Here is a 16,813-nt window from a genome sequence, read left to right on the forward strand (position 1 = left end):
AAGAGTTACCTAACTAAGGTCCAAGATGCTAACTGAACAATATATTAAGCATGATATTATATACAGTTAAGAGGTGTTAAAGTTCATCTGCCCCATAACACCAGGTACTATATATGAACCCTAACCATTATTTACCAGACAATGGTACCATATATCTGTAAGTGATGAAAGAATATATTTAAAACATGAATCAAAACTACCAACCATTTTAGTCTTATCAAAATATCTCGTCAGAGTTGAGCAAAACTTATCAAATATTTACGTACAATTTCAACAGAGATTGAAGAGTTTCCGTGAGATAGTGACAACACCTTGACTATAACAAATGGTCTACCACCACTGTACTACTTTACCAAGATGATTTACTACCCGTGTTAATGTACGTACTTGTAACAAAACTTACGTCAAGTGTAAATAAAGACAGACATACACAGTTGACACAACTACTGATGCACAAATTATAGTAAATGAGAGTTCATCAATGTTCAACAAAGCTTATCTAGTGAAGATGAAATTTTAAGCACAAAGATGATAAGTTTTACCTTTGCTTACTACTGTACTGTAAATAACATTTAAAAGGCTGATGAAACAAAATGGAGAATTATTATGAGTGATATTTAACCAACACCAAATGTATACACTAAGGCCATGGTAGAAGAAATTTACATCTTAAAAGCAAATAATTATAACTTGTGTTTGATATCTATAAAAGTGGCATTTGTCACTTGTCTTTATTTCTGCTACATTCATAGAGTTTGTTCAAGTGGTTTTATATTGATGTATATCACTGTATTCAAGTTTATGTGGCACATTTACCTTCTGTTAAAGTCACTCAAACATTTATTGAATTCTGTTTTTTTCATGCACAAGTTTATGACATTTGAGATGACCCTTGCGTGAGAAACATTTCCCACATTCTTCACATTCAAACTCCTTTATACCACAGTGTCCAAGAATGTGTCTCTTGAGATTAACCTTTTGTAAGAAACATTTCCCACATTCCTCACATTCAAACTTCTTTATACCTCTGTGTCCAAGAATGTGTGTAGTGAGATTACTCTTCCGTGAGAAACATTTCCCACATTCCTCACATTCAAACTCCTTTATACCACTGTGTCAAGAATATGTCCCTTGAGATCACTCTTGCGTGAGAAACATTTCCCACATTCCTCACATTCAAACTCCTTTATACCACTGTGCCCAAGAATGTGTCTCTTGAGAACATTCTTCTGTGAGAAACATTTCCCACATTCCTCACATTCAAACTCCTTTATACCACTGTGTCCAAGAATGTGTCTCTTGAGAGCACTCTTGCGTGAGAAACATTTCCCACATTCCTCACATTCAAACTCCTTTATACCACTGTGTACAAGAATGTGTGTAGTGAGATGACCCTTTTCTGCAAAATGTTTCCCACATTCCGCACATTCAAACTCCTTTATACCACTGTGTCCAAGAATGTGTCTCTTGTGAGCACTCTTGCGCGAGAAACATTTCCCACATTCCTCACATTCAAACTCCTTTGTACCACTGTGTCCAAGAATGTGTCCCTTGAGATCACTCTTGTGTGAGAAACATTTCCCAGATTCCTCACATTCAAACTCCTTTATACCACTGTGTCCAAGAATGTGTCTGTTGAGATGATTCTTGCTCGAGAAACATTTCCCACATTCCTCACATTCAAACTCCTTTATACCACTGTGTCCAAGAATGTGTCTGTTGAGATGATTCTTGCGTGAGAAACATTTCTTGCATTCCTCACATTCAAACTCCTTTATACCACTGTGTCCAAGAATGTGTCTCTTAAGATGACTCTTCTGTGAGAAACATTTCCAACATTCCTCACATTGAAACTTTTTTATTCCACTATGTCCAAGAATGTGTCTCTTGAGAGTACTCTTTTGTGCAAAACGTTTTCCACATTTCTCACAGTCAAACTTCTTTATTCCACTGTGTCCAAGAATGTGTTTCTTGAGAGTACTCTTAGATGATAAATGTTTCCCACATTCTTCACATTCAAACTCCTTCATACCATTGTGTATAAGTAAATGTGTCTGAAGAGTAGACTTTAAACAAAACTGTTTGCCACATTCCTCACAGGAGAACTTTTTATCTCTGCTTGACATTGTGAACTTCTACTTAGTTACACTTGGTCTTGAGATGTGACATCACAGTATCTGAAACAAAATATTTTGCCTTAGATAATATTTTTATAAAAATTACAATTTATAAATGAAAACTACAAGTGACTAAATCAACTTGTGTAAAATGAAAATATTCTAAAAGTAATTCGTTTTAATTACTAGTTAATCAGGTTTACGCCAAAGTTTGAGGGAATTATGGAGCGCAGACATCACCACCAACTGTCCCTCATATTTACTCAGTGGTTCTGTTATTTCACCAGTTTCATCTTGACCAAGCTCACTAGGACTGTCTTCCAATCATATCACTGTCTTCCTAATCACTTTAGTAGACACAAGAATATTACTGCTGTAAGAGTCAGTAAGACACTGGACCCACTAAGCCAGACGACACACACACTCTCTCTACAGCTTCACTCATCATGTTACAACAATATTACTATCTGCTAACTCTATAGGTGAAATGATTGACACAAACATATTGGATTGAAACAAAGTGTGAATGATTTTAAATGTGCAAGAATGTGTTGGATGTGACCTCAGCTGGAGGCACAGTAACACTTAATGCCAACACACAGGAGGAAACAGCAGACAAAACTGTGTCACAACTCCCTGAGGAAACCAAACACTACCTACCTACCAGATGCCAATAAATGAGACAGCTGGTATGAAGGTACCCTGTACAAGAAGGGCATGAGAGTCTTCACCACCATGTAAGCTAACATCAATCCTCTATTGTTTGGCTGAATTAGGAGTAACAGGAAGACCCACTTCCCTGTCTCCACCTTGTGATTCATCTTATAGTTGAGACTCAATATCACTTTATTATGGTACTTAACTTATGAGTCTAATGACCACACTAATATTAATGTACTACAGGAATGTCAACATACCCAAAGGGTTAAGATAGTATCAGGGATTAAGGCATTGTACTAAGAGGTTAAGTCAAGTGATATACAGTATTTCTTATGGAATATTTACTTGAATAAAATTACAAATGATATCTCTCTCAACACTATAATTACACACAGACTATCTCACCTTATTCTGCACAAGTTGTTAGTGTGTCATATCAGCCTGGGTAGTCTCTGGCAGGTTATATCAGCCTGGGGTAGTCTGTGGCAGGTTATATCAGCCTGGGGTAGTCTCTGGCAGGTTATATCAGCCTGGGGTAGTCTGTGGCAGGTTATATCAGCCTGTAGTCTGTGGCAGGTTATATCAGCCTGGGGTAGGCAGGTTATATCAGTCAGGTAGTCTGTGGCAGGTTATATCAGCCTGGGGTAGTCTGTGGCAGGTTATATCAGCCTGGGGTAGTCTGTGGCAGGTTATATCAGCCTGGGGTAGTCTGTGGCAGGTTATATCAGCCTGGGGTAGTCTGTGGCAGGTTATATCAGCCTGGGGTAGTCTGTGGCAGGTTATATCAGCCTGGGGGAGTCTGTGGAGGTTATATCAGCTTGGGTAGTCTGCAGGTTTATCAGCCTGGGGTAGTTGTGGCAGGTTATATCAGCCTGGGGTAGTCTGTGTTATATCAGCCTGGGGTAGTCTGGTAGAAACAACAGCGTAGCAGCAGGTTATATCAGCCTGGGGTAGTCTGTGGCAGGTTATATCAGCCTGGGTAGTCTCTGCATATATCAGCCTGAGGTAGTCTTCTAGGTTATATCAGCCTGGGGTTCTGGCAGGTTATATCAGCCTGGGGTAGTTCTGTGCAGGTTATATCAGCTCAGTAGTCTCTGGCAGGTTATATCAGCCAGGGGTAGTCTCTGCAGTAGATATCAGCCTGGGGGTCTCTGGCTGGTTATATCAGCCTGGGTAGTCTCGGCAGGTTATATCAGCTCAGTAGTCTCTGGCAGGTTATATCAGCCAGGTAGTCTCGGCAATATCAGCCTGTAGTCTCTGCAGGTTATATCAGCTCAAAGTCTCTGGCTATATCAGCCTGGGAAACCTGGTAGCTATACTGCCTGGGTAGTCTCGCAGGTTATATCAGCCTGTCCTGCAGTTATATCAGCCTGGGGTAGTCTCTGCAGGCTATACGCCTGGGTAGTCTCTGGCAGGTTATATCAGCCTGGGGTAGTCTGTGCAGGTTATATCAGCCTGGGGTAGTCTGTGGCAGGTTATATCAGCCTGGGGTAGTTCAGGCAGGTTATATCAGCCTGAGTAGTCTCTGGCTGGTTATATCAGCCTGGGGTAGTCTGTGGCAGGTTACTAGCTCAGTAGTCTGTGGCAGGTTATATCAGCCTGAGGTAGTCTCTGGCAGGTTATATCAGCCAGGGTAGTCTCTGGCAGGTTATATCAGCCTGGGGTAGTCTCCGGCAGGTTATATCAGCCTGGGGTAGTCTCTGGCAGGTTATATCAGCCCTGGGGTAGTCTCTGCAGGTTATATCAGCCTGGGGAAGCTGTGCAGGTTATATCAGCCTGGGGCTCAGGCAGGTTATATCAGCCTGGGGTAGTCTCTGGCAGTTATATCAGCCTGGGTAGTCTCTGGCTCAGGTTATATCAGCCTGGGTAGTCTCTGCAGGTTATATCAGCCTGGGTAGTCTCTCGGCAGGTTATATCAGTAGTCTGTGCAGGTTATATCAGCTCAGTAGTTCTCGGCAGGTTATATCAGCCAGTAGTCTCGGCAGGTTATATCAGCCGGTAGTCTCGGCAGGTTATATCAGCCTGGGGTAGTCTGCAGGTTATATCAGCCTGGGTAGTCTCGGTACATATATCAGCCAGGGGTAGTCTGTGGCAGGTTATATCAGCCTGAGGTAGTCTCTGCAGGTTATATCAGCCTGAGGTAGTCTCTGGCAGGTTATATCAGCCTGGGGTAGTCTCTGCAGGTTATATCAGCCTGGGGTAGTCTCGCAGGTTATATCAGCCTGGTAGTCTCTGGCAGGTTATATCAGCCTGGAGTGTCTCTCGGTAGGTTATATCAGCCTGAGGTAACAATAATATACATATATTAATATATATGGGATAAACAACTTGGTTAATGTAAAACAAAGTGATGTTATACTGTCATCAGCTTTGTGTTGTCTGTTGTTGTGATAAAGGTAACACACACAATGGGACAACTTAACACAACACAACATTTTACTTACTTACTGTAAATTAATTTACAGTGTCCAGTTGTTTAGTTAATATAGTTAAACATAGTTGGGGTCACCTGAAGATTGGTCCCAGCTTATTTCACTTAACATTAACCACTGTGATGCTCTCCTAACTTAACTTACTTAACCACACTTAACCTAACCTAACATGACTTAACCTAATCTAACATGACTTAACCTAACCTAACATGACTTAACCTAATCTAACAAGACTTAACCTAATCTAACATGACTTAACCTAATCCAACATGACTTAACCTAATCTAACATGACTTCAACCTAATCTAACATGACTTAACCTAATCTAACATGACTTAACCTAATCTAACATGACTTAACTCTAATCTAACATGACTTAACCTAATCTAACATGACTTAACCTAATCTAACATGACTTAACCTAATCTAACATGACTTATCCTAATCTAAATGACAACCTAATCTAACATAGACTTAACCTAATCTAACATGACTTAACCTAATCTAACATGACTTAACTATAACATGACTTAACCTAATCTAACATGACTTAACCTAATCTAACATGACTTAACCTAATCTAACATGACTTAACCTAATCCAACATGACTTAACCTAATCTAACATGACTTAACCTAATCTAACATGACTTAACCTAATCTAACATGACTTAACCTAATCCAACATGACTCTAACCTAATCTAACATGAACCTAATCTAACATGACTAACCTAATCTAACATGACTTAACCTAATCTAACATGACTTAACCTAATCTAACATGACTTAACCTAATCTAACATGACTTAACTAATCTAACATGACTTAACCTAATCTAACATGACTTAACCTAATCTAACATGACAATCTAATCTAACATGACTTAACCTAATCTAACATGACTTAACCTAATCTAACATGACTTAACCTAATCTAACATGACTTAACCTAATCTAACATGACTTAACCTAATCTAACATGACTTAACCTTACCTAACAGCCAACACAATATTGTATGGTGAAGGAGATGGTTAGCACCAGAAATACCTTATGAAATTGAACCAAAATTTCAGATATAAAACATGCAAAAGGGAATGAGAATCTACAGAACCTGACCCAACCAGTCTAACCAAAACTTCCTAGCCTTACCTAAGATTCTGTTTAATATGGCAGAGGGTCTGTCACTTGGCTAGGATGTTAGGTAAGGTAAGGTCAGGTTCTGTTAAGTTCTGTGCATTCATGTTTCCATTTTCTGGTTCAGTATTATCAAATAGTGTCTCCACTATTCATGGATGATAGAGAGTGGTAGTAGCTCTCGACAGGAGCTGCCATGCACAGGCCAACCAGCCTATTGCAGACTCCTTATTTTCTTATGTTCTTTGTCCTAAACACAATATTATGAACATTAATTTGTCTCCTAAACGGCATTAAGTGAACGTATCTTGTTAGTGTCAGTGTTAATTTTGTCTCCTAACTGGTGTTAAGTGAACTGTATACTACATAACAAAACCACATAAACAAACAAACAAAAACACCACAAAACAAAACTACATTGTGTATATACATGGAACTGTATACCTTGTGTATATACATGGTGAACTGTATACCTACATTGTGTATATACATGGTGAACTGTATACCTACATTGTATATACATGGTGAACTGTATACCTACATTGTGTATATACATGGTGAACTTACCTACATATATACATGGTGAACTGTATAACACATTGTGTATATACATGGTGAACTGTATACCACATTTTATATACATGGTGAACTGTATACCTACATTGTGTATATACATGGTGAACTGTATACCTACATTGTGTATATACATGGTGAACTGTATACCTACATTGTGTATATACATGAACGTATACCTACATTGTGTATATACATGTGACCTATATCCTACATTGTATATATACATGGTGAACTGTATACCTACATTTTGTATATACATGGTGAACTGTACCATTATGTATATACATGTGAACTGTATACCTACATTGTGTATATACATGGTGAACTGTATACCACATTTTATATACATGGTGAACTGTATACCTGTATTTTATATACATGGTGAACTGTATACCATATTATATCATGTGAACTATACCTGTATTGTGTATATACATGTGAACTGTATACCTACATTGTGTATATACATGGTGAACTGTATACCTACATTTATATATACATGGTGAACTGTATACCTACATTGTGTATATACATGGTGAACTGTATACCTACATTGTGTATATACATGGTGAACTGTATACCATTGTGTATATACATGGTGAACTGTATACCTACATTGTGTATATACATGGTGAACTGTATACCACATATTATATACAGAACTGTATACCTGTATTGTGTATATACATGGTGAACTGTATACCTACATTGTGTATATACATGGTGAACTGTATACCTACATTGTGTATATACATGGTGAACTGTATACCTACATTGTGTATATACATGCTGAACTGTATACCACATTGTGTATATACATGGTGAACTGTATACCCACAATTGTGTATATACATGGTGAACTGTATACCTACATTGTGTATATACATGGTGAACTGTATACCTACATTGTGTATATACATGGTGAACTGTATACCTACATTGTGTATATACATGGTGAACTGTATTCCTACATTGTGTATATACATGGTGAACTGTATACCTACATTGTGTATATACATGGTGAACTGTATACCTACATTGTGTATATACATGGTGAACTGTATACCTGTATTGTGTATATACATGGTGAACTGTATACCTACATTGTGTATATACATGGTGAACTGTATACCTACATTGTGTATATACATGGTGAACTGTATACCTACATTGTGTATATACATGGTGAACTGTATACCTACATTGTGTATATACATGGTGAACTGTATACCTACATTGTCTATAATACATGCTGAACTGTATACCTACATTGTCTATAATACATGCTGAACTGTATACCTACATTGTCTATAATACATGCTGAACTGTATACCTACATTGTCTATAATACATGCTGAACTGTATACCTGTATTATGTTCACCAGTAGTTCTCAAATATGGTCACAAACTTTATCCTAAACGATCACATATATAAAAAAACAAGGTCATTTTGCCCCAGGTCAGGTCCTAAGACAACAGGCATATGTCACGTGGAAAAGAGAAACTGCAATCAAGTCTTATTGGTCCATACTAGGCTCCTATGTTTACACACACCTCCATAGAAAACTCTCTCTCTTAGTCTCTCTCTCGCCCTTATAAATCTGTCTGTATATTGAAGGTGCCAAGTGTCTGGGGGTAATTTTATCAATATTTTCTATATAATTTATAATCTCAAGCGTTAGACAGAAACAATATCCTTTACATTACATTACATTACATCCCTACCTACCAAACCAGCCAGTCTTGAAATGTCTCCGTGAGGTCTGTATCCGGGGTCGGTCTCAAGCTAGGTAAATGTTATCCTAGCAACGGGTCACCTGAAGATTAAACACCCTAATGCTATCTAGGGGGTTAGGTTAAGATCTACGTTAGGAGAGGACTGGATTAGCTTGGGATGAGACTAGGTTAGGTTAGATTAGGATAGATTTGGTTAGGTAACAGGTTAGGACTGGGTTGGATTATGTTAGCTTTGGTTAGGTTAGATTAGGATAGATTTGGTTAGGTTAAGACTGGGTTAGGTCTCGTTAGCACTGGTTAGGTTTGGTTAGGTTAGATTTGGTTAGGTTAAGACTGGGTTAGGTCTCGTTAGCACTGGTTAGGTTTGGTTAGGTTAGATTATAACAAAAACAATAATATCCACTATAAAATACTATAAGTTAAAATACAAATGCAATGAAATACAACAAACTACAAAAAAATACAAAATAATGATTCAAATAATATTCAGATCAACATGTGGGCCAGCAGACCACTCAGTACACAAGACGCCACACTACATTAACGCCTTCAGTAACGCCTACCACAATCTACATCGTACTACTAAACTACTTCTACCACACACTAAACATGTATTAGGTCATTATAAACTAATACCTTTAAAGATGAATTGAAAAAGCCAATAGTTGAGTTAGTTGATTGTATTACATTCAGAACGGATCAATGTTTTTCTCGGTAGATTATGTATTTCACTTATAATCTGGTTTATTTTCGGTTCTATACACTGGTTTAGTTTAACACTTAATATAGAGTAATGTACTGGGGTTTATATGTGTTGAAATACGGGAAGGAGATAGATAACAGCCCGCGTCCTCCCTCGACCACGTCTGGTGATACACTAACATGTGACGTCACGGCCGACACCCATCACAACACCCATTCCTCCTCGCTAAAAATATTCCCCATATTATTCCATTATATCCCATTTATTTCCTTATAAAAGCCAACTATTAACATCCTGATAAGCACCTATTAATATTATACATTAAATTAACCTCTTAAATCACCATATAAAGCTACAATGATAGTTTTCACGAATTATAATCGGTGTTAAATTCTGTGTCTGCCAACTGGACACTCAAGGCTACAAGTCTCCTCAAGTTCATTTATCAGAGGAATGATAATATTTGAGTTATCGACCTGACAATAAAAATAACTATCAGGGAGAAATATTACAAGAGTTATTATGGAATTTATGAGCCGTAGATCAATGATAGGTGGAGGGTGACTCATTTACGGCAGAAATATTCCATAAATAATTAAAATCTATATTTCTTTATGCTTATCCTTCTATCCTTCGAGGGTTTATTTAATGTAACACCTCTATTTAAGGGAATATATGGAGATAAGTCCGCTATATGGAGGTTTCACTGTACGTTATATTGGTTCATTTACTTTACAGCAAAATATTTAAACTTTGGCAATAAATCAAACTTAGGTGTTTGGGATTAATTCATCACATGCAATAATATAATTTCTGCTGTTAATATGTGATAAATATAATAAAAGAATTAAGTTAAGATTCAGAAAAGGTTAATCACGTAACTCACATTGATTAATAGTGAGAGCAAATAATACGATTAATTTACTTTATGGCGTTTTAATTTATTTTTTACTTATTTATTTAACTTATAAATTGTCAGGGCTTTAAAATTGACGGAAATTGTGGGATAAAATCAGACCAAAAACTTACAAAACCAAAACCAGCCTATTAAGAAAAGGTCATAATGTAATATTCAACAACAGGTGTCTGCATTAAGAAGCCAAGTCAGAAAACTTATTACTAAATAAAAATTCTTTAATTTATTTTTAAGATCCTAAAAATGGCGGAGGAAATAAATTTTGATTAATCAGAAAGATTATATATCAGAATACATGATTTTTATAACCTAACATCCTGGCCATATCGCCGAACTGACATAAGTCATTACTGAACGATAACGGCTTTTAACATAACCAGTTAATGAATAATAAAAGTTTTATCTCCTTTATAATACTTTAAACATAATGAAACATCGTTTGGAGCTTCGTAAGTTAATTTCATCACTATTGTCGTAAATTTAAGTCAAGGGATAAAGGGTCATTTATTTACGTTCTCGAATTCATAGCCGATCCTTTACTTAACTGTGATTGGTGAACTAAAATGTCAACATACCAAATTCCAGCCAATAGGAGAAGAGGGCAGTCAGTCAGCACAACACCCCCATTTATGTTCTGCTGTTGATTTTTCTTTTTCTCCTCTGATTTTACTGACAAATGGCGCAGGCTGGTCGTGCTAAATAATACAGGCATGGCGCGCGACCGGGCACACTCTTTTGTACTAAAATAAATGAAAATTTCCAGATAAAATAATGTACGAAGTATAAGCGAAACAAAATAAAAAGGTTTTCAATTAGTCTTTAGTTAATTCTTAGTTTAATTCTTAATAAAATTACACAGGATAAAGCTATTTATCTCCATTATGATCTTTGAATATAATGAAACATCCATCGCTTGGAGCTTCAAGTTAATTTTATCATTGTTATCGTAAATTTAAGTCAAGGGATAAAGGGTCATTTCCTTTGCATTCTCGAATTTAATATCCAATCCTTTACTTAACTATGATTGGTGGACTTAAATGTCAACACACCAAACTCCAGCCAATGGGAGAAGAGGGCAGTCAGTCACCCCGACTTATGTTCTGCTGTTGATTATTATTTTTCTCCTATGATTTACACTACAAAGCTTGGTTGGTTGTGTGGGTGCCGTTATAACTCACTCACAAGTCTATAATTTTTTCCAGATAAATAAATGGACAATATAATACGAAAAACATTGAATAATAAGATTTTCAATTATTTTAGAGTTAGTCTTAAATGTTTTTAGTGTTCATTCCATCATATTGTCTAAAGTTAAAGGAAGACGAGCCCATTATTTTATGGTCTTCAAGTAAACAAATCCTTTACTGTGATTGGTGGACTAAAATGTAAATACATCAAATTACAGCCAATAGGAGAAGAGAACAATCAATCAGTACAACATCCTTATTTATGTTTTCCTGTTGGATATTATTCTCAGTTACGTTGTCAAGAAGCAAGAGGGAGCGTCGTCGCCTCTCCTCCCAGAATTTCTAAACAGCGAAAACAACTGTCTGTCTCTTATAGTACAATGTTTATTAATTACACCGATGACATTTGTAATACAGTGTTTGCTGCTTATAAGGACCATTTCTGTACAGTGTTACCTGCTTATATCGACCACTTGTGTACAGTGTTTGCTGCTTATAAGGACCATTTCTGTACAGTGTTACCTGCATATATCGACCACTTGTGTATAGTGTTTGCTGTTTATAAGGACCATTTCTGTACAGTGTTACCTGCATATATCGACCACTTGTGTACAGTGTTTGCTGCTTATAAGGACCATTTCTGTACAGTGTTACCTGCATATATCGACCACTTGTGTATAGTGTTGCTTATATGACCATTTGCACAGTGTTACATACACGACCACTGTGCATAGTGTTTTTCATGTTTATATGACCATTTCACAGGTTACCCGTATATAATGACCACTTGTATAGTGCCTATTATTTATATGACCATTGCATGTTACTGCATACACGACCACTTGTGCATAAAGTGTTTTGCTTATAAGATTCATTCTGCGTTGGTGGTTACCGTACATCGACGACTTGTGCATAGTGTTTAATGTTTATATTCATTTCTGTAGTGTTACCAGGTTACACGACCACTTGGTGGCAGAAGTGCTGTTTATAGACCATTGTACAAGTGTTAAGCCCTGCATACAATGACTACTTGTATAGTGTTTGCTGCTTATAAGGACCATTTCTGTACAGTGTTACCTGCATATATCGACCACTTGTGTACAGTGTTTGCTGTTTATAAGGACCATTTCTGTACAGTGTTACCTGCATATATCGACCACTTGTGTATAGTGTTTGCTGTTTATAAGGACCATTTCTGTAGTGTTACCTGCTTATATCGACCACTTGTGTACAGTGTTTGCTGTTTATAAGGACCATTTCTGTACAGTGTTACTTGCATATATCGACCACTTGTGTATAGTGTTTGCTGCTTATAAGGACCATTTTTGTACAGTGTCACCTGCTTATACCGACCACTTGTGTATAGTGTTACCTGCTTATAAGGACCATTTCTGTACAGTGTTACCTGCATATAAGGACCATGCTTGTACTTATTGCCTGCTTATAAAGACCATTTCTGTAGTGTTACCTGCTTATACCGACCACTTGTGTATAGTGTTTGCTGCTTATAAGGACCATTTCTGTAGTGTTACCTGCTTATACCGACCACTTGTGTATAGTATTTGCTGCTTATAAAGACCATTTCTGTAGTGTTACCTGCTTATACCGACCACTTGTGTATAGTGTTTGCTGCTTATAAGGACCATTTCTGTACAGTGTTACTTGCTTATACCGACCACTTGTGTATAGTGTTACCTGCTTATAAGGACCATTTCTGTAGTGTTACCTGCATATAAGGACCATTCTTGTACTTATTGCCTGCTTATAAAGACCATTTCTGTAGTGTTACCTGCTTATACCGACCACTTGTGTATAGTGTTTGCTGCTTATAAGGACCATTTCTGTACAGTGTCACCTGCTTATACCGACCACTTGTGTACAGTGTTTCCTGGTGGTCCTCAGTCCACATTCCTGCCACTAGGGTCCAGGTACAGGGTGTATTAATATACCTTCTCAGTGGAAACTTTTCTTTTTTTACACACACTGTACTGTACGTCGCCGCTCTTCAGTGACTACATCACAACACATTCACGTAAAGAGTTCTCAGTTAAATCAGTCGTTGTAAACAAGGAAATAAATAACTTTCTCCTATTATAACTGACTTTTAACTCACCCTGTTAAAGCTACATTTATTAACATCAGTTGTAACATTAATGAGGGACATCTGTACTGTACTGTACATCAGTTGTAACATTAATGAGGGACATCTGTACTGTACTGTACTGTACTGTACATCAGTTGTAACATTAATGAGAGACATCTATACTGTACTGTACTGTACATCAGTTGTAGCATTAATGAGACATCTGCACTGTACTGTACTGTGCTATACTATACTGTACATCAGTTGTAACATTAATGAGACATCTGTACTGTACTGTACATCAGTTGCAACATTAATGAGGGACATCTGTACTGTGCTGTGCTGTACTGTACATCAGTTGTCACATTAATGAGGGACATCTGTACTGTACATCAGTTGAAACATTAATGAGAGACATCTGTACTGTTCTGTACATCAGTTGTAACATTAATGAGGGACATCTGTACTGTTCTGTACATCAGTTGTAACATTAATGAGACATCTGTACTGTACTATTCTGTACTGTGCTGTGCTATACTGTACTGTACATCAGTTGTAGCATTAATGAGACATCTGGACTGTACTGTACTGTTCTGTACTGTGCTATACTGTACTGTACATCAGATGTACCATTAATGAGGGACACTTGTACTATACTGCACATCAGATGTACTATTAATGAGACACATCTGTACTGTACATCAGATGTACCATTAATGAGACACATCTGTACTGTACATCAGATGTACCATTAATGAGGGACACCTGTACTGTACATCAGATGTACCATTAATGAGGGACACCTGTACTATACTGCACATCAGATGTACCATTAATGAGACACATCTGTACTGTACATCAGATGTACCATTAATGAGACACATCTGCACTGTACATCAGATGTACCATTAATGAGACACATCTGTACTGTACATCAGTTGTACCATTAATGAGACACATCTGTACTGTACATCAGTTGTAACATTAATGAGACACATCTGTACTGTACATCAGTTGTAACATTAATGAGGGACATCTGTACTATACTGTACATCAGTTGTACCATTAAAGAGACACATCTGCACTGTACATCAGTTGTAACATTAATGAGGGACATCTGTACTATACTGTACATCAGTTGTACCATTAATGAGACACATCTGTACTGTACATCAGTTGTAACATTAATGAGGGACATCTGTACTATACTGTACATCAGATGTACCATTAATGAGACACATCTGTACTGTACATCAGTTGTAGCATTAATGAGACATCTGTACTGTACATCAGATGTACCATTAATAATGGCGTTACAGCTACATTTATTTCTACAAATTGAAGGGTAAAGTCTACATATCTCCCTTAATAGTGATCTAATTGATCTGAAATTAATTATGAGCAAAGAAACCTTAGCTTAAAGTGCCACTTTGTTCAATGTTCTTATGAATGCAGCAGATGAGTGCTAACAGGCATTAGTCGATCCATAGTTTACCATGATGAGGTGTATCAAGTGAAACATGTATCTGGAGCAAGTAACAACATCACTACATTATAAGATGTTGTAACTGATAGACTAAGGTTAGGATATAAGTACCTCTGGCAGTATGTTCCTCAAGCAGATGTGAACACTAGATATAAAGGGTGTGGCCAGACATATGGCCACACTCTGGCAGTATGTCCCTCAGGCAGATGTGAACAAAACCAGATGAAAAGTGTGTGGCCAGACATATGGCCACACTCTGGCAGTATGTCCCTCAGGCAGATGTGAACAAAACCAGATGAAAAGTGTGTGGCCAGACATATGGCCACACTCTGGCAGTATGTCCCTCAGGCAGATGTGAACAAGACCAAATGTAAAGTGTGTGGCCAGACATATGGATCAGTACAGATCAGAACAGAACAGTACAGTATAATACGGATCAAAACAGTACAGAAGAGCACAGTATAATATGGATCAGTACAGAACAGAACAGTATAATATGGATCAGAACAGAACAGTATAATATGGATCAGTACAGAACAGAACAGTATAATATGGATCAGTACAGAACAGAACAGTATAATATGGATCAGTACAGTAGTCCCTCATTAATACTACAACTGACATACAGTACAGTACTGTATAATATAGATCAGTACAGTACAGGGTTAAACCTTCACATATAACAAAGACAATGTTGAATCTTGGTCAAACAAACACTAAAACAGTCACCAGGAAAGTGATCTGGACAATAAATAATGACTCCAGTTTACTGTATACACAATGTAATAAACTAGTGACCCAAATTTATACAAAATACTCGTCTCTATGAGTTATTGGCAGTCACCTTCAACCCTTGCCATCATGTTGCTTAATAATATTCTATCTAGACTCATTTTCAGCAATAATTACGGTCATAAAACAGTAAATTATCGTAAATATTACCTTGGCTCCTCCCCGGGCGTCGTCCAGACCAATCTAACATTTGGCTCTCAACTCAAAATATAAACCAGCCATGGAATCATCTGCTCATTAAATTCCATAAATACAAAAACCTATTATTTAAATGCTTCTTTACTCATAATGAATTTTAGGGCAATTACAGCAATATTAATTTAGTACATCCACATACAGTATCTGAAGACCAGCCATTACTGTACACATGTTCTACAATATTGGGGTTGTAATAAAATATTCAGCAATAGTTTAAATACTTATATCTCATTCTGTAAGATACTAATGTTTGTGGCACATCATGGCCAAACATAAAGTGTATACAGGCAGTCCCCGAGTTACGACCGTCCGACTTACCATCACCCGCACTTATGAACGGGATCCCAATACATTCACCACAAAAACTTGTAATTAAAATCCCATTTTTTACATTATTTTTATCATTATATATTGTTTAACATCACTTTATTTACATTATTTGTTATATATGGGATATTATTGTTGTTTTGTATGGGCTTTAACCTAACCTAAACTATGGGTCCAGGAATGTACCCCTGTTGTAAGTTGGGGACGGCCTGTATTAACATAAAACTATATATTCAGGTGCACAAAATTAATGACATTCTTGTAGCAATCATTTTTTAAAACACCATTGCTAGATAAACACATGCCAGTACTATTAGGAAAAGTTGTATATAAGAACTGCAAATATCGAAATACTGTATGTTAATTTAAACAAGTCTTCTGCTTGACATGATCAAACAACTAATTTTAACCTAGAGTTTGACATTTCAGCATTGGCTACTTTAAGAAAATGACTGCCCAAGGATG

General features: G+C 37.0%; 1 long non-coding RNA gene across 1 annotated transcript; it reads right to left on the reverse strand.

Annotated features, from left to right (window-relative positions):
* Nucleotides 1-2,142: 2,142 nt before the first annotated feature.
* Nucleotides 2,143-9,520, reverse strand: LOC121857518. Its single transcript, XR_006087226.1, has 3 exons — nucleotides 9,293-9,520; nucleotides 3,183-3,307; nucleotides 2,143-2,177 (listed from the first exon to the last, which is right to left on the reverse strand). It is a non-coding gene; the product is annotated as an uncharacterized LOC121857518 (long non-coding RNA).
* Nucleotides 9,521-16,813: the final 7,293 nt, after the last annotated feature.

The sequence above is a fragment of the Homarus americanus genome, unplaced genomic scaffold, assembly GCF_018991925.1.
Source record: "Homarus americanus isolate GMGI-L3 unplaced genomic scaffold, GMGI_Hamer_2.0 scaffold19065, whole genome shotgun sequence".
NCBI lineage: Eukaryota > Metazoa > Arthropoda > Malacostraca > Decapoda > Nephropidae > Homarus > Homarus americanus.